This window comes from Myotis yumanensis, unplaced genomic scaffold, assembly GCF_028538775.1.
Source record: "Myotis yumanensis isolate MYYU_CA2020_CCGP unplaced genomic scaffold, mMyoYum1.0.hap1 SCAF_2, whole genome shotgun sequence".
In the NCBI taxonomy this organism is placed as follows: domain Eukaryota; kingdom Metazoa; phylum Chordata; class Mammalia; order Chiroptera; family Vespertilionidae; genus Myotis; species Myotis yumanensis.
The window spans coordinates 5089570-5108434 of NW_027223753.1; the positions used below are offsets into that span (position 1 = coordinate 5089570).

Here is an 18865-nt window from a genome sequence, read left to right on the forward strand (position 1 = left end):
AGAGCACAGCAGGCAGACTGTGTGTGACGTCTCTGGTTTATGGGTTTCTTCTCTGGAGGAGGCCACCCCGGACGCTGTATTTAGTCTCGGTGTGTTGGCTGGAGCAGGTACAGCCTGGCTGGGGAGGCAGATGCAGGTGGCTGGGGTGTTGCTCTGGTACTTCCTACTCCTGTGACCTGGGCCTCAGGTCCTCATCTGTGAAATGGGGGTGGTAAAGGGGTTGATGTGGGGCGAGCTGTCCGGGGCAGTCCTTCCCATACCTGGGATCCTAGGCCTGCGGTGCAGTGGGGCCTCACCTTTCATTTCCTTCCTGCTCTGGGGAGGGAACATGCCTTGGAATTTCTAATCCTTCATCCTGGCCTTTGAGAGCTTGCTTCCTGAGCTTTCTGGAAGGGAAGAGGGCAAATCTACAGTTAACTCTCAAACAAGATCATCTTAGGCATCACCTATCCCAAGGTAGAGCAATGAGAGGCAATTGGAGGTCTGGAGGATTTTGATGAGAACAAGGGTTTACGCTCAGCAAGTGAATCCAGGAAGACTTCCTGGAAGAGGTGACATTGGGATGTGTAAGAACTAGAAGGGGAGGAGGAAGGGAAGAGAGCGGTCCCTGGTGGAAGGGCCTGTGGGCATGCAAAGTCGCTAGGGGCTTAGATGGTACCTGGCACGTAGTAAGCACTTAATAAAGATCGTTGTAAAACTCGGTATGACTCCAGGATTTTCAGTTTAGGTATCTGGGAGAAGAGTGTGTGTGTGTGTGTGTGTGTGTGTGTGTGTGTGAGAGAGAGAGAGAAAGAGAGAGAGAGAGAGAGAGAGAGAGTTTTACAGGCCACCAAGTAGGGAAAGCAGTTTCAAAATTGTACGCAACTGATTTCCTGTGGCGTGGGAACCGGTTTCTCTTTTTCAGCCCTGCAGTTGCTCAGCTCCTTGGCGGCCCTTTTCATGCTTTACCTTCCACCCGGCCCACATGCTCACACGGGCCTCTGAGTGCGGGCTCTGTCCTGCTCTGGCGGCCTGTGGGGCGGCGCACCGACAGGAAACAGGACACGGGCAGGGACCTAGGGGAGTCCCGCCCTGTCGTGGCCTCGGTGGGGTTTTAGGCCCTGCTCTTCTGGAACTTCCCGGGGCCTGGGGCCGGCCTGGAGAGCCCAGGCGGGGTGCGCGGCTCTCGGCCCCCTGGGAGCCAGGGGAGCGGTGGGCAGTCTGGGCTCCGGGACGAGCCAGGTGGGGGCCACAGGAAACAGCTGGACTCACGCTCCCTTTCCGGGCAGGTTGGGGGAACGTGGCGTTCGTTCTGGGAAGCGCCGGGCTGACACAGATGGCATTTCCTGTGGCTGATGAGGGGGGGCCGTGGGGTCCGGCTGACAGCGGGCGGGGGCGAAGGTGGACCTGGGCACCCAGAGACCCACGGTGCACCCCTGGCTCCTTGGCTGGGTCACCCTCAGGCCTCGGCTGCCACCCCACGCTGGTCCCTCCGCCTGTGCCGTCTCTGCTGTCTGGCCCGCCAGCCTCGGCCTCTCTCTCTCCCTCTGGCAGTAGCCCTGCCTGAGGCCCGGCATCTTCGGGCTGCGGGGGGACGGGAGACAGAACCAGGGAGGCCTCCTTCGCCGTGGCCCACAGGCCTTCCTCCACGTTCTTCTTCGTCCGCACGGCCACCGCCGCCTCCGCCTCCGCCTCCGCCTCCGGCCGCCAGCATCCCGGGAGGAGCGTGAGTTTTGATTCTGGCTCCGACCTGGATCCCGGACAATTACTTGGCCTTTTTGAGCCTCAGTTTCCACATCTATAAAAGTGGGCGTGAGCCCGGCCTGTGTGGCTCAGTGGTTGAGCTTTGACCTATGAGCCAGGAGGTCACGGTTCGATTCCCAGTCAGGGCACATGCCCGGGTTGCAGGCTCTATCCCCAGTATGGGGCGTGGAGGAGGCAGCCGGTCAGTGATTCTCTCTCATCATTGATGTTTCTAGCTCTCTCTCCCTCTCCCTCTCTGAAATCAATAAAAATTTTAAAAAATGTTTTTTTTAAAGTGGGCATGAGACCCATGTTGCAGGGCAGGGACCGCGGCTGCTCCCCCCTGAAGTCGAGTTGAGGAGGCAGTGGGGACATTTCGGGTCAGGGGCCGGTGAAGTGTGGCTGATGACGGATGGGGAGGAGGCCTTACCGTGGGGCAGCCCCAGGTGTCCACCGGGAGTGGTGAGCAGGGACCCCGGGGCAGCAGGGGCAGAGGGGAATTGGATGGGGATGGGGGGGGGGGGGGGTGACGGGAGGGCCCAGGTGTGGCTGGTGTGGTTTGATCGGCGGGGGGTGTGTGTTGGTGGTAGGGCCACCCCTTGAAGCACTGGCCAGCCTGGTGGTTAGAGACAGGACAGCCCCTTTGAGTGAGCTCCCACGTCCACACCCACTGGGCCCTTCCTGTCTGCAGGCATCCAGCCCAAACCTCCTGGGAGGTTCCTGGCTGGGCCTGGCCCTGGGCCGGGCAGACACCTGCCTTCCTGATCCTGGGGTCAGAGGCGGGGCACTCCTCAGGAGAGAGGACGGGGATTCACAGACTCGCGCCCATGGAGTGCATGAATCCAGGGGTGGCAGCTGGACTTCCTGCTCAGCACAGGGCTGGGGTCCCCCGCCAGGGGCTCTTCATGTCCTGGTTGGTGTCTGTTTCTCCCTGTTTTTGGGCACTGCCCCCCCCCCACCTGCTGCCCCCTTAACTTAGGTTTCTCTTTGCCGCCCTCTTACATGTTCATAGCAGAAGCTCCTGCAATATTCCTGAGCACCCAGATGTGCCAGCATTGTCCTGGGGGGTGGGGGGTGGAAGGGTGGGGGTGGCAGCAGGAATGAGGCAGGCGGTGGGAGGGCTACCCAGGGTCTCTGGGCAGCGCTGCCCTGTGCGGGCAGGTGTGTCTGTCTGTCTTCCATCTGCAACACCTCCTCCCTCCCTCCCTCCCCCAGCCACATGGCTTCACCCTCCTCTTGCCTTTCCTCCCCCCGCCCTGCCTCAGTTGTGTGCAGACATGGGGTGCCCCTGCTCCCCATTTGGTCGGGAGGCCCTGGAGAGCCCGTTCGCCATGGTGCTCTGGGGCGCACTGTTGCTGAGGGGTTTACACACAGGGCTCGCTCAGTGCTCCTCATTTATCCCTGGGTCCCCGGGGGAGCGTGCGCCCACCTGTTCTGTTTGGCAAGTGTCTCAGGCAGCGGAGCAGGAGAAACGGGTTTGCCCCACGTCACCGAGGGAGATGGGGGTGTGGGTCCCCGTGCTCAGTGGCTCCGCGGACATCCTGGGGGATGTACTAGGAGTCGCCGAAGCGTCCTGCGGGGCAGAGACGTGGGTTGTCACTGGTGGGTCCTGGTGCCCACCTGGCGCGATGGCTGGGGCACATGGGGGCTCCGTGGGAACTTGCTGAATGGATGGATGGATGAATGAATGAATGAATGAATGCCAGCCTCTTCAGGACGTGGAAAAGTTCGAGTCTCTCACCAGGCAGCTCATATTTCACGGTTGTCTGTTAACTGTCTCCACGAGGGCAGGGCTCCATCCACCTTGTCCGGCCGCCCTGAGCCTGGGACGGCGCCTGGCACACAGCCACCACTTTACCCAGCGTTAGGGTCTGACCGCACCTCCCGAGGGGCTGCCCCCACTCTGGCTGACCAGGACCTTCCTTTTGAAGGGGCCCTGGAGGTTGGGCTCTGTGTCTCATGTTTCCTCGTGGGGGACTTTTCGTTTCCGTCACGGGCGTCTTTGAGGCCGGCTTTCGTGGGACGGAATTATAGGACAGGTTGGTGTGTGGCGGGAGGGGTCTCCCCACGGCCCCGTGGGAGACCTTCCCCCTTTTAAACAGACCTCTTGCTTCTCCTCCGCTCTGGCCCCATCTCTGAACTCCTGTGTCTGACACGCTCTCCAGGCCCCGGCAGTGGGACGGGGGCTGAAGTAGGCGGCGGTGTAATTGCAGGTACTGGAAGCGGCCCAGTTTGCCTCTGACCCTCCTCCCCCTGCCCCCTGCCCGCCACACACAGACTCCCTTCGCGGACAGAAGCTCTGAAACCTTAGTTTAGTCTGCAGAGCCTCGCAGGCCGGGCCTTAAACATTTACATTCCTCGGGCTTAGCCGGTTCTTTTGGATTCTTTTGTGTCGCATTTCTGGGTTGGTGGTGTGTGGAGGGTGAAGCCGGAACTCGGTACAAAGGAAGCGTGTGGGGGGAAATCCCAAATCTCCTGGACGGCCCGGGCGGCCTCCGAGCACCGGGCGGTGCCCGGGAGAGGCAGAGCCTGCACCCCTCTGTCTAAACTTGCCCGACCTGCTCGTCATCGCCCTGGTACCCACCAGAGGCGTCTCAGGGGCTCGGCCCTCAGAGCTTCAGTGAACATTACTGTTCAGCCCGGACGGAGTAAGGGAGCCTGCGAGAGCGTGTGACCAGCGAGGGGACAGCGGTGGCCACATCGTGAACGCCGCCCCGTGAACGCCCGGGACCCATCCTGAGAGGAAGGGGCGCTGTTGGTAATAAGCTGCCCCAGCCGTCGCTGTAACCTGCCACTGACTCCAGGGCCAGCCCGAGGAGTGAAGGGAAGACCTGACTCATACGGAGTCGGAGAGACAGGATGGGGGCATCGGACAGGCCCGGACACTGCCCAGTCCCTGGGAGAGGCCGCTCGGCTTCCGCGGGTACCTGGGGGGCAGTTTGGGGGCAGCGCGGGGCTGGGGCCTGCAGCAGCAGCAAGAGCCATGCCCATGGGCACTGTTGACCGAGTGCTCGCCGCGTGCGGCCCCTCCTGGGCCCAAGCTGCCCGTTTCCCGCTGCAGCCCCTCGCCCCAGGGAGCTGCCCCGATGTGCCTGTTGTACCCATGGGCAGAGGCCTGGGAATAGCGCTGGGCAGAGAGTCAATTCCTGCTCTCCCCGCACTCCCAAAGGGCCTTGATTGGCTCTTTATTAAGGAACCAGATCCCAGGGCGCAGTCCCTGGGGCCCCAGCTCCTCCTTCGGTCTTGGACCTGTCCCTGCAGCTTCTCTTGAGCGAGTACTCAGCCTGGACCAGGCCCCGGGATGTGCGCACAGCATCGTCTCACCTTAAAACCACCCTGAGAGCTGCCCCGACCCGTCCCGGAGCCCCCTCTTAAAGGGGACCACCCCCATCCTTGTCCCTAACGGAGGGCGCGGTCAAATCCTCCTGTTCTTTGGCTCAGCTGCTGGGGAATCTGTGAAGAGCACCACCCGGAAGCAAGCGAGGGTCCGCATGTTGATGGCTTTAATGGAGGAACATGTTATCCCTGGACGACGGCTACGTTCCTCTCCTTCCCGGCGATGTCCCATCAGCCTCTGCACGCTGGAATTGCCCGTCTTGGGAATTTTAACAGGAATGCTGTTCTGTTGTGGGGAGAGGGGGATGCCAGGCCACTGGGGGCAAAAAATACCCCAAAATATAAAAATAAGATCCCAAAACAACAACCACAAAGAGGAATGAAGCCCTTAATGGCTCAAAGTGTAGTGTGACATCCAAAATTAGCATCTCCGAAACAAGTGGCTGATTGTCAGTTTGCTGTCCTAAACGCTGGCATCTGAGGAACAGTGACAAGTCCTCACTGAACGGCGACTGTGTGCTCGATGCCAGCCCGCCCCCGCCCCGCCGCTCCCGGCCTGCGCCTCTCTCTGTGACGGGTCCGCGTCAGTACGAGTGTTAGCAGGCGTGATGAATAAAACTTCTCTGTGTCTCAGAAACACGCGCGCGCACACACACACACACACACACACAAACTGAGACAGATAAGGTGGTTGTCCTCGTTTTGCAGGTGGGGAAACCGAGGCCCAAAAAAACCTCAGGTCACAGCCAGGGAAGGGTCAGGCCTGGGATTTGAACCCGGGTCGTCGGCTCCATCGCCCCTGCCTGCCTCTCACCCCCACAGGTTTTCCCCAGTCCCGCTCGCTAGCCTCCCCAGTTGTGTTCTGATTTCACCTGTTGGCAAACAGGATATAACAGTCCTGACTTGATGGTCGGCGGGGAGGGGCGTCTCAGTGAGGCCCGGTGAGACGGGTGTCCGTCACGGCCGTGGGAGGAAGCCGTGGGAGGTCTGGCAGACTTGCCCGCGAGAGCTGAGCTTACAGGGTCCTGTGCTGAAGGCTGGGGAGGCCGGGGCCACCTGGGTCCCACGAGGCTGAACTGCCAGAACACCCGGAGGTCAGCGGGGCTGGCCGGTGGAGGCTGGTGGAGCTCGCTCGGTCCTGCTCCGGCCGCCCAGCCATGGGGCCCCTGTGATGGAGGGGAGCACGTGCGGGATCATCAGACACCTCAGCCCTCCCCTCCCCCTTCCCTTTGTTGTCTGGCTGCCGCAGACGGCTGGGCTTGCAGGGAGGTTCCTGAATGGGCCTCGGAGAGAGCTCACTCCCTTCCCGTGCCGCCGGCTCTGACCCACACGTGACCTTCCCCGTGGTGACAGTGTCTGGCCGTCACTCTTTGATGCTGGCTGTGCAGGGACAGTGAGTGTCTGGGAGCGGGTGGCCGTCCCTCCCTGCTCTGGCCTTTGACGGCGGGGCCGCCCACCGTCCTGCCAGCGCCCCCTCCCCTCTGCCGTCTTGGAGAGGGGAAACCCACACTGCTGACCCTCTGTCTGAGCACCCGACCTTATCCGCTCCGTGGCGCTGGCGGCTTCGACTGGCGAGATGGGACAGGCTGGTTCCTGCTGGGCCAGCGCCGAGGGGGGTGGCGGCTGCACTTGGACCCTCTCCGGCCCCCCAGCCCCTCTGCCTGGCGCTCAGCGGCGGATGTCTCTTCCACGGAATCGCTGGGGTTTTCCGCTTCTGCCCCGCTGGCCTGGGAGCTGTCCCCCAGGGCCTGTCGGCAGAGATCACGGCGCATCTCGGAAGATGCCCGTAGCCCAGGCGCCAAGGCGGACCCTGAAGGTCAGGGGTCCTCAAACTACGGCTCGCGGGCCACATGCAAATACAAATATTGTATTTGTTCCCGTTTTGTTTTTTTACTTCAAAATAAGATAGGTGCAGTGTGCATAGGAATTTGTTCATAGTTTTTTTTTAAACTATAGTCCGGCCCTCCAACGGTCTGAGGGACAGTGAACTGGCCCCCTGTTTAAAAAGTTTGAGGACCCCTGGTCCACATCGTGTCGCCAAGCGGCCCCTCACCCGCGCCTGAGGCCCTGTCTGCAGTGGAGGCTGAATTCGGGCTCCCGCTTAGTCTTCATGGAATCCACCCGTGCACAGCACAGCCCGTCTCCTCCCAGGAGGGGGTTCCGGCTGCCCCAGGGTCCTCCGGGCCGAGAGCCCAGCTGGGCAGATGCTGGGGAAGAAGTGGCCCTTGCAGATCCTTAAGGCCGCCTGGGCCTCAGGGAGACGATGCCACGTCCACACCACGGACGTCCCGCAGCTGGGCTTCCAGGGTGCTGAGACGTGGGTTTCTGCTGAGATGCCCACAGATGGCGGGGCCGTGTCCACGGGACCCTGGGGCCATGGGACTGTGGGCCTCCTCCCTCTCCCCCTCCCTCCCTCTCAGACCCTTCCTCCCGGTGGCCAGCGGGAAGTCGGGGGGACTTTTCCTGCAAGAAGAAGAACCAGCATACAGACCCCAAAGAGGGGGGCGCCTGCAGGCTTGTCACCGTCTCCTCTTGGCCCCTGGAATTGAGCTCTGAATCCTCCTGGGGCACCCTGCTCGCTCCATGTGGTCCCAGTTCCTGTTTCGTTTCATTTCTTTCTTTTTTTTCCATTTTTTTCTAGATTTTTTTAGGCCGTACCCCTTTTGTGTGCCAATGTAAGGGGCCCAATCCCTGCACGTTCACGCTTTTCTCAGCAAGTTGGTGCACCTGATGCAGCTGGAATGGGCTCCAGGTGGGCAGTACCTTGTTCTTCTCGCCCCTGCAGGCAGGTGCGTAGTGGGACTCACAGCGATTGGTTGCATCAAGGAATTGAATCCGAATGAGCTGTCATCCCATTGATCGCCTGCCTCTGTGGCAGGTTCCACTTCGACTCGGTTGCTCAGCACACAGTGGGCCCTCTGTGAGGTTTCGGTGGGGGGCATGGGTCGCGTTCAGTGTGGGGTGCGCGTCCCTTGCTGTCCTCTGTGGTGTCTCTTTGTGCCCAGCCTCGGAAGGCTTGGCTGCAGGGACTTGGGCCCTGGACGCTGTGTACTCGACAGGGAGGCCGGCCAGCCAGCTGGTGGGGATGGGGCAAAGGCAAGACAAAGGCCTGGTTGTGCCCTCGGAGAAAACCCAAACCTGGGTTTCCCTGAGGCTGAAACTGCCGGTGCCGGCTGCCGGGTTCCCATAAAGGGAACTTTGTGTGGCTCCGGAGGGAGGAGGCGCCCAGACTCTCTGGGAACAGCCGGGCCGCCTCAGAGCCGCAGCTCACGGCGGAGATAACTCCTGTGACCGTCAACCTCGCAGATAGAGCTGCCACCGGGCCAGACGGTCATGTTTGGGACAAGTCTGTTCTGTGTGCCTCGGGGCCAGCATTGTCTGGTCCGGACCAGACAGACACGTTGTTTCTTGGAAAACCGAGTGGGAGGGGCCGCAGGGACGGCTCCGCACGCAGCCGGGAGGGAGCCACCTCTGCCCCCCTGCGGACTGGTTTCCCGGAAAGGGCTCCGGGGCAGGTGAGGGGCTGGCTGCGCCCTGCCCTCTGGGCACAGGAGGCCCCACACGCCGGGGGCAGTTTGGGGTGTGCAGGAGTGAGTCTGGCCACATGGAGGAATGAGGGGCCCCAGCGGGCAGACCTGGGGCAGAGGAGCTGCAGATCAGCCGGGGGAGAGTCCAGATCAGGTCAGGGACAGACAGGTGGACACCTATTACCCCTTCAGGAAGCTGGCGTAGGAGGGGGAGCCCGAGGCCCTGCTTCTGTGGGGGTGGCATTTCTGCGGAGCGTGTCGGGGTTCAAAGTGGCTTCATGGGATGGAAGGAGCCACTCACTCCTTCAAGAGGCGTTTGTTGAGCACCTGCTGTGCTCCAGGAGCTGTCGCAGGCCCCCCCGTGGAACACGTGTTCTTATAGGGACAAGTGAGCATCTTGTAGGGAAAGTGCTGTGGCAAGGAACTGAGTGGGACCCGGGAAGGAATGCTGGCGACAGAGAACAGTTGTCACGTAAAGTAAGGTGGCCGGGAAAGGTGTCCGTGGTGGAAATGAGGCAACAGCCGCCTGAGTGCCCAGGCCCAGTGCACCTGGTACCAGGCAGAGGGCCCGAGAAGTGCAAAGGCCCTGGGGTAGGAGCTTGACATGTGCCAGAAACAGCCGGAAGGCCAGTGAGGCAGGCCAGAGTGAGGGAGGAGAGAGGGGAGAGGGGAGAGGAGGCACAGGGGGTGGGGCTGTAAGGGTCTGTGGGCCGCTGTGGACATCTGCTTTTCACTGAGTGGAAACATTGGGGGGCCCGGGCAGCGGAGTCTGGTCCTGGGGACCGGGGGGACAGTGAGGGGATGAGGGTGAGCAAGAGCTGCCCACAGCCCATGGCTGGGTTCTGGGCAGATTGAGGTAAGACCAACAGGGTCTGCCTCACCCTCTGATGGGCTTAGATTTCCACCCCAGCACCCACTCACGATGCAGCCCTGGAGGAGGCGTGCCACCCTGAGGCAGGATTGCTCCTTCCTCCTCCAGCAGTTGTCTATCTGGTGCCTTCTGCATGCCAGGCTCTGGGCCTGGTGCTGGGGCAACCTGGTCCCTGCCTTCCAGGAGCAGAGACAGGTAAGAAAATAGCCTTCGCAGCAGCTCCCCGCTGACCGTGGGGCAGGGCGGAGCCGCTCGGCACATATTTGAGGACGGGGTGAATGAATGGTAAGCAGACACAGGTGTGAAGGACACAGAGCAGAGGCTCTGAATGATGCGGGGTAGAGGTCAGGAAGGCTTTCCAGGGGGAACCCGAGTCCAGGGTCAGAGCTCCCTAGGGAAAAGCCTGATAAGAAAGCCGAGAGTTCCCGGTGGGAGAAACAGCATGAGCAAAAAAGTGAAGTCTTTCCAAAGCTCGGCTTCGAGTCAGGTAGGATGTTTCCAGTTGTCAGGGACAGACACCCAATCCAAACAGCCTTCAACGGGCGACTGGTTTGCTGAACTGTAAGTAGCTAAAAAGTCAAGGGGGTTTCAGGCGTGGCTGGATCCAGGGGCTCAGACTCCGGCGTTGGCAATTGCCTCTCTATTTCAGCATCTGCTTTCCGTGTTTTGGGCCTCTTTCTCAGAAGGTCATTTGTCAGAAATCCCAAGACTGGCTCTGACTGGCCTGCATACTCCCTGCTATGGGTGGGTGATGCCCCAGGGCAGTGGACTGAGGCGTATCCCTGCCCCCAGAGCTGGCGCACAGAGTAGGCACACAGCCCGGGGCCAGGAGTGGGAAGAGCGAGTCTCCCAAGTCAAAACGGAGGGGCATCACCAAAACGAGAGGCCAGGGGCCGGGCAGGGGAGTGCGGTGCCCACCCCAGCTTGTTAGGGATGCTGTGTTTTGTGTGTTGCAGCCGGAAGGGCAGTGGGGAACCTGGCCACCATCGTGGTCAGAACCAGGTCATAAAAGGCGTTCATATGCGAGAGTTTGGTCTTTGTCCCCGAGGTGGCCCTCTGACACTGGCATACAGCAGGCACTCGGTAAGCTTGCCAAGGTGACCCTCATGTTTCATGAAGGGCCACCCGGTGGTTTGCGAGGGCTCTGTGTGGAGGCTGGAGGCTGGCAGGGAGGGTGGGCTGGGCACAGCCGGCTGGGGGGCCCCCTCCGGCTTCCTCCCCGGCCTCACGCTCTGCGAGGCCCCTCTCCGTCTGGACAAATTTGGGTGGCGGAGTTGAAACCTATCATTAGCTTGGCCCCCGGCAGCCTCTGTGCTATCCGGAGAGCTGCTTCGTTCACTTCCCTCTTTTAGCTGCCGGCGAAGGTCTGTGGTGGCCGCGCAGGGCGTGTTGCTAAAAGCAGCCGCTGCCGGGAGCTGCCTCTCGCTTGGGTGGCCTCTTCCTGGGCTGGCACGCAGCTCCCTGTGGTTGCACTTCTTTTTCTCCATAAAAACTCGAGGGGGGGTGTATTTGGATCCCCTTGTCTGCCCTGGCTTGTCCCAGGATCAGGGAAGACGCCGCGGGGAGTCGGGGTCCCTGAGGCTCGTCGGGCACCTGCACCTCCTGTATCCCGTCTTCCCCGGAGGTGGGGATGGGCAGACGGCGGGGTCCTGCAGCCCCTAGCATGGGAGGGGCCGGGTGGAAGGTTCCGTGTGGGGCTGAGTCTGTGTCCCCTCCTGGGGGCTGCTGGGCCTGGTGCTCATGGGATGCCTGGGCAGTGAAGCGTCACCCCGGGGGGCCGCTGGGACCTGGTCGGCCCCAGCACTGCTCACGTCACTTTTCTGAGCCCCGTGTCTGCCCTGTGCCATGGGCGCCACCAGACGTCCCCCGTGCAAGCACTCAGACTCGCCTCAAGTGCCCACGAAAGTCAGTGGGTGGTGCCCGGGTGGCTGCCCCAAACCACCCTCGAACAGTGGCTAAAGGCCGTCAAACAGCCGGGAAGGTGGGGTGGGACCTCGATTCCCGGGGTCACGGACTGCCGGGGGCAGTGTTCTCCCCGGCGGGGGGCTGCCTGGAGGGCTGGAGTGAGGGCGCTGGGAGGCAGCCGCTGGGCAGAGCTGCCCGGCCCTCCCACCCCTCGCCAGCCCCCATCAGTCCCTTTCCGCCCACTCCCTGGCAGCAGCCGTCACCCCGCCGGCTGCTTCTAAGGGGCTTTCCTCATTGCTGCATGTCAGTCTGCGCTGGTTAATCTGAAAGACGTATGCTCTGAGTCAAAACACAGAAATCCCCCTGCATGACCCTGGTGTTTGCCGTCGGGGAGCAGCTGGCGCCTTCTCTGGGGGGTCCCTAATCCTTCCCTTCCTGCCTGCCCAGCGCCAGGTGGGTGTGGCTCCTGGTCCCGGGACCCAGCCTCCCCGCATCACGGGTTTTCCGGGGCAGCGCTCAGGGCAGGCACCAGGAGGATCCCTGGCCCTTGATACGTCCACTGCTCGTTACTCGGGGAGGGACGGGCACAGTGCCTGTGTCCGGTGCATGTTCCGAAGATTGTGTCCACCACACAATCTAGGTCTTTGGGGGGTAGACGTTTTAAAGTTTGCAAATTGGGTTCATAACCAAAAAAAAAGGCTGGTAGCTGCTTTAAATGAGGCTGTGGTTTGTGAAGGGAGCCAAGGAGCCAGGGGGCCAGGCAAGTCTGGGGGGGTGGACAGACGTCAGGATCCCGGCACTGGCCTGTGCTTTGGGCACGAGGTGTCAGCCGGTGGGCGTGACACAGGGCCTGAGCCTGCTGGGAGCGGCTCCGGGAGGAGCTGGGAGAGGGGTTGGGCCCCTGATCCTTCAGCGGTCAACATTTTCCAGGTTTAGACCAAAGGTCAGCTAACGAAGGGCCAGAGAGTAAATTTAGGCTTCGTGGACCGTGTGACCTCGGTTGCATCTCCTTGACTGCTGGTATCGTGAGCGAGTGAGAAAGCCAGGGTCAGTATGTCAGCGGTTCTCAACCTGTGGGTCGCGACCCCTCTGGCGGTCGAACGACCCTTTCACAGGGGTCGCCTAAGACCATCCTGCATATCAGATATTTACATGACGATTCACCACAGTAGCAACATGACAGTTATGAAGTAGCAACGAAAATAATTGTATGGTTGGGTCACAACATGAGGAACTGTATTTAAAGGCCCAGAAGGTTGAGAACCACTGCAGCATGTGCACAGCAGGACAGGGATGTGTGCCAATAAAGCTTTATTGACAACACCAGGCAGTGGGTCCATCGATTGCCAAATCCTGGTCTAGATTCAGAGGACGGGCCCAACAGGGCTCAGAACCAGCCAAGTTTGCCCGCCATCAAGCAAGGCCCTGGCCTCGGGCTCAGGCTCGGGCATGAGTATGCCCGGCCGACCGACACGTGGGGGCCTGGGGGACACGCTGTGGACCCTGAGGAGTCTGCAGAGCTGGAGGTAAACAGCGTCTTACCCCACAATGCAGCGCGCTCAGCCCTGCCTGCACGTTTATCTTCCTCAGGGGCCAGGTGAGCGGGTGTGGAGGGGCGGGGGGGGCGGGCAGGGCCCCTGCTCAGCACAGAATCAAGAAGCTGCAGAGCTGAGAGGGATGCCGGGCCCTCCCCACGGCGTCCCGGGGGGTCGTGGGAAATGTGCTGTAGGGAGAACGTCCCCTTCTCTGCCAGGGTGGGCACCACAGAGGTCAACAGCACCTGCCAAGCTTCTGTCCTGCAGGACTTCTCGGAGCCTTTTTTAAAAACATGTTTTTATTGACTTCAGAGAGAGGAAGAGAGCCATCCATGATGAGAGAGAATCATCGATCGGCTGCCTCCTGCACGCCCCCTACTGGGGAGTGAGCCTGCAACCCGGGCGTGTGCTCTGACCGGGAATTGAACTGTGACCTCCTGGTTCATGGGTTGATGCTCACCCGCTGAGCACACTGGCCGGGCCCTCAGAGGCTTTAAGATGCTGGTGGGTTTGTGACTCTCTGGGACGGGGTCTCTGTTCCCAAACTCGGGTGCTTTCAGGAGCTTACGGACCTGTCCAGACCCCTTGGGGGAAGAGCTGATCTCCCCCAGCCTTTCGTCTTAGGGATGTGGTGTCAGGCAGCTGGTTGTGAGCGGCGGGAGGCAGTGGCCACACGTGTGTGCAGGGAAAGAGGAAGCTGAGGGCTGCCCGGTCTCAGGCCACTGTTCTGGGTCCGCAGGGCAGCCTTGCTCACCAGAGTCCGTGAGAAATTGCCGGGCTCTGAGGGCAGGAGGCACACTCTGAGGTTTGTTTCCAAGTCCAACGTGAGGCCATGGAGAGCAACGGTGCTGCACCTTGTGGCTGCTCAGTTAGTTAGTTAGCTCGTGGCTGGGTAGTTAGTTAGCTCGTGGATGGGTAGTTAGTTAGCTCGTGGCTGGGTAGTTAGCTTGTGGCTGCTCAGTTAGTTAGCTCGTGGCTGGGTAGTTGTTAGCTCGTGGCTGGGTAGTTAGTTAGCTTGTGGCTGCTCAGTTAGTTAGCTTGTGGCTGGGTAGTTGTTAGCTCGTGGCTGGGTAGTTAGTTAGCTTGTGGCTGGGTAGTTAGTTAGCTTGTGGCTGGGTAGTTAGTTAGTTAGCTCGTGGCTGGGTAGTTAGTTAGCTTGTGGCTGGGTAGTTAGTTAGCTTGGGGTTGGGTAGTTAGTTAGTTAGCTCGTGGCTGGGTAGTTAGTTAGCTTGTGGCTGCTCAGTTAGTTAGCTTGTGGCTGGGTAGTTGTTAGCTCGTGGCTGGGTAGTTAGTTAGCTTGTGGCTGGGTAGTTAGTTAGCTTGTGGCTGGGTAGTTAGTTAGTTAGCTCGTGGCTGGGTAGTTAGTTAGCTCATGGATGGGTAGTTAGTTAGCTCATGGATGGATAGTTAGTTGGTTAGGTTAGGTGTTGTTTAAGGTGGTGCAGGTCTCCCAGGGGGCCCACGGCTCTGAATGGTTCTGTGGGAGGGCCTGCCTTCCAGGTGCGTGGATGGGGTGGATTAGTGTGGGCACCTGTGGGGGCTGCCTCCGCCTGCCTCGGATGTTGGGCTCATCCGATTGGCAGGGGGACGCCACCCGCAGCGTCAGAGCAGAGCGTCACGGGGGCAATCACGCGTCTCTGGAAGAACACACGCCGCTACAGGGGCCGTTTCATGAGATGCCCCGGGGACACTCGGCCTGAGTCTGCAGTGTTAGCATGGGGTTGGGGTTTGCTGCTTTTCTGAAGGTAACTGTTGCCACCATGCACGTCGAGGTGTTGTTGCTGCTGCCGGTGGGGCACCCTCACGGTGAAGGGATGCAGGATGCGGGGTTCGTGGATCTAAATAAGGGCAGATCACCTGACACCACCTTGTCGCGCTGACGGTTCCCACACATCCGTGGCTTCACGTGCGCACTTTTGGGGGAACTGTTCCGTCTTTGCCAACCGCCCCTCCCCCTTCCTCCCTTCCTGTCTCTGTCACGCCCGTCCCAAACCGAGGTTAACCTGGAGCATGTCTTCCTGTCCCTTTTTTAAAAACTGTGGTAATACACATAACAAAATTTACCATCTGGCTGAGTCATCTTGAACGGCTGTGACAGAATACCACAGACAAGGCGGCTCACGCAGCAGACGTTTATTTCTCACGGTTCTGGAGGCTGGAAAGTCCGAGGTCAGGGTGCTGGCAGACCCGGTGTCTGGTGAGACCCTCCCCGGTTTGCCGATGGCCATCTCCTTGTATATCACGTGTGTGGAGAGAGATGACCTCTGGTGTTTCTCCTTAGAAGGGCACGGATCCCATTCACGGGGGCTCTACCCTCATGACCATTTAATCACCTCCCAAAGGCCCCACCTCCATTGCATTTTTTAGTGAGTGGGCAGAAGGGAGGAGGAGAGGAGAGAGAGAGAGAAACATCGATGTGAGAGAGACACATCGATTGGTTGCCTCCCACACTCCGGGGATCGAACCGAGGTACGTGCGCTTGATCGGGAATCGAACCCAAGACCCTTCGGACCGCACGCAGGCTGATGCTCTAACCACTGAACAACCTGGCCAGGGCTGTTTGCTGACTTTTCTTCTGAATTGCCTGTTCGAATCTTCTGGCCGAGTGACTATTGTGCGATAATAGGAGGGCCAGCAGCAGATGTGACAGCCTGTTGACAGCCGTTCATTTCAGGTGTTGAAAATATGTCGCTTTGGTGCACTTTTTAATTACTGATTTTCCACATGAAGACGGCGTCTAAGGGAGAGCGTTGTGGGAAGATCGGTTGAGGTCAGAGAGATGCTGTGGGCAGGGAGACCCACGGGGAGGCTCTTTGGGGCACTAGCCCGAGAGGCGATAATGACATCTCAGCGAGGATGGGGACAGGTTTGGGCAATTATGCTCGAATTTGTACCATTGGCTGATACTGTGGGAAGCCGAGAAGAGGAGGAATCCAGGAAGATGAGGCGTTTGAATCTGGCTGGGAGGAGAAGGACAGAAGTAGCAGAGCTGTAGAGGCTGGGAGCGGCCCCATTTGTCTGGGGGGCGGGGAGGGCTGTGTGTGATGGGGCACAGGGTTGCCGTGAGAGCGCTGCTTTGGACCAGCCTGTAAGGTACAGGCTGTACATCTGAAACCAGTGCCGACTAACATTGAATGTAAGCTATCACGAGCGAATCTATTGGGCGGCTGTGTCGAGTTCAAGAGGAGCCCGTGGAGGGAGGGCCCCTCAGCACATCTGTTTCAGGGGCAGGAGGAAGGACTGGCAGAGGAGCTGGGGTGGGAGCCTTGCTGAGCAGGGAGCATCCATCGCGGAAGCCAGCGTTGCAAGGTCAAGGGCGTGGTCGGGATTCTCGAACGCGGTTGGGAGGTAGAGGAGATGCTTTTCCGGCCGGTCGATGTATTGATTTGGAGGTTGTGACCTTGACAGCGTCCTTTCCCTAAAGTGGTTGGTGCAAGACATCGGCCTGCTGGGTTCCGCAGCCTGAGTGCGCGGAGGGTGACGGGGCCACAGGAAGTGTGGGTGGCTGCAGGAGAGGGTGCCGGGTGCACGGGCTCTGGGCTCTGTGGCACTGTGCCTCGGCCTTGGTTTCCACGCTCTTCACCAGCCAGCGTGGACTAGGCCACCCTTGTGGTCCGTGAGTCCTAGCGGGTGCACGGTCCCCGGGGGAATCTCCCAGAAGCAGCCTCCTCCTGAGAACCCCCGAGAGCCTGGGTCTGCCGGTTGGGTGTCTGCTCTCGGTGCGGCCCCCAGGGACCAACGGAGACATGACTCATTTCCTGGACAGCAACCTGTCCCAGCTTCTTAGCCACGTGGGGCCTGGCCTTGCGTCAACGTATCTTCCTTTCAAGTCCCCTTCTGTTTCCTGCCGGCTCTGTCTCCCTGTCAGGTTCGAGAAGCACCTGCCGTGGGAAGCAGCGGGTGAGGAGCCCAATAGACTTGCCTGGGAAGCAGCCTGTGAACATTCAGGTCTCTTCCTTCTTATTTCAAACTAGGGGCCCAGTGCACGAATTCGTGCACCTTGAAAGGAACTGTGGGCCGTGAGGCGGATCTCAGCCCATCCTCCCTGCCCCCGTCCAGCTCCTCCCACTGCGGCCCCTGGTCCCCCGGTCCCCTGTCTGCTGGCAGCCCCTCTCCCTCTGCTGCTGATCCCACGTGCTGATGGCGCCAGCCCGCTCGCACCCGCTGATGGCACAGAGCGATTGGGACCGGTGCCGGCAGCGGGTGCAAGGGCCGGGCGGGACCGCAGCACGCGGGCAAAGAATTTTCAGTAACCACCAGAGGTTTGTCCCGATGACAGCGACTTGCGCCCCGCCTTGGTCTGGCGCCCCCACTCCACCATCCTGCCATGTTCCGTGCTCTGCCACCTGCTGCCAACGCTCACCATGTTCCACACACGACCCCTGGTGGTCAGCGCACATCATAGCAACCGGTTGTTCAGTTGTTCTGCCGTTCGGTCTATTTGCATATTAGGGTTTTATATATATAGATGGAAGGAAGGGAGGTTGGCAAACAGGTCGAAGGAGCCCGTTAGCCAGGTGAATGGTGACTTTCTGCCTCTGCTGAGGCCGCCCTCCCTGCCCAGCACAGCTCCTGGGACACCTGCTCCATGCATGGCCGCTGGTCGGCTAACGGATACAGAGGGGGCACGGCCAGGGACGGCTGTCCAGGTGTCTGAGCACCGTTCTGGTAGTAGCATCAGAATAGAGGGGCCCCTTTCATCATGTAGTCTTTCTATGCCTCAGATTTTTCTTTTTTCTTTTCATATAAAACGAAGCCTCTTTTAATGGTGGTAAAACACAGGAACCATAAAACTGACCATTTCGGCCATCGTTAAGTGTGTGCAGCTCAGTGGCAGAAGCACAGTCGCACGGTGGTGCAACCGTCGCCACCATCATCTGCAGAGCTTTCTCCTCCTCCCAAACGGAGACTGTCCCCAGGGAGGGCCGACTCGCCCTCCAGCTCCTGGGCCAGGGTTCTGGCTCCTGCAGGTGCCGCACCTGAGTGCACGCGGGCAGTGTCTGTCGTCTGTGACGGCACGTGAAGTCCTCGAGGTTCATCCGTGTTGCAGCTCCTGCCAGATTTCCTTCTTGTCTGAGACTGAGCAGTTCCAGTTCCATTGAATGGACCCACTGCACGCCGACGTCCGTTCACCTGTCCCAGGACACTTGGCTGCCTCCAGCTGTGGCGATTGTGGGCGTGTTCGAGACCCAGCTTGCCCTTCTGGGTCTATGTACCGAGAAGTGGAAGTGCGGGAACATGTGCTACTTCTGTCTTTACTTTTTAAAAAATATATTTCTATTGATTTCAGAGAGGAGGAGAGAGGGAGAATGAGAGAGAAACATCAACGATGAGAGAGAATCATTGGTCAGCTGCCTCCTGCAGGCCTCCTACTGGGGATCGAGCCTGCCACCCGGGCATGTGCCCTGACCAGGAATCAAACCATGACCTCCTGGTTCATAGGTCGACGCTCAACCACTGAGCCACGCCAGCTTCACCCTAGTACCCTCCACAGCAGCTGCCCCATTTTACAAACAGCATTTTTATCCGGTGATCTGTAAGGTCTCTGTGTGCTTGACAGGACAGTGGGGGCTCTCTGGCTCCAGGGTCAGCGGCTGGCAGATGACCTTGGGAGTTGAGGTTGGACCACCTGAGCATCAGGTGACAGTAATGACAGCCGGCACTTGACGCATGAATACGTGTGAGGGGCAAAGCGCCCGAAGTGCCCCGCATAGTGAGGGCTGTGGAAGTACCCAGTATTGTCTGAGGGCCCACATGTGCTGGGGGACCTGTTGGCCTCTTGGTGAATATTCACTGTCGCCGGGACTCTCAGCACGCCTGCACAGTCATCTGTGGAGGCTGCGCGGCCTCACCCTCCTGCCTCCTGTCCTGCTGCTGCCTCCCCAGCCGCATTCTCGGTTTCTCTCCCTGTCTCTGTCTCTCTGCCTCTCTGTCTCTCTCTGGGAATCTCTGTCTCTGCTCGGTATGTG

At 60.0% G+C, this 18865-nt stretch overlaps 1 protein-coding gene across 4 annotated transcripts in view; it reads left to right on the forward strand.

Annotated features, from left to right (window-relative positions):
* Window positions 1-18865, forward strand: part of SPSB1 (splA/ryanodine receptor domain and SOCS box containing 1) — a 63210-nt gene that overhangs the window by 15041 nt on the left and 29304 nt on the right. The gene's annotated exons all lie outside the window — the stretch shown is intronic.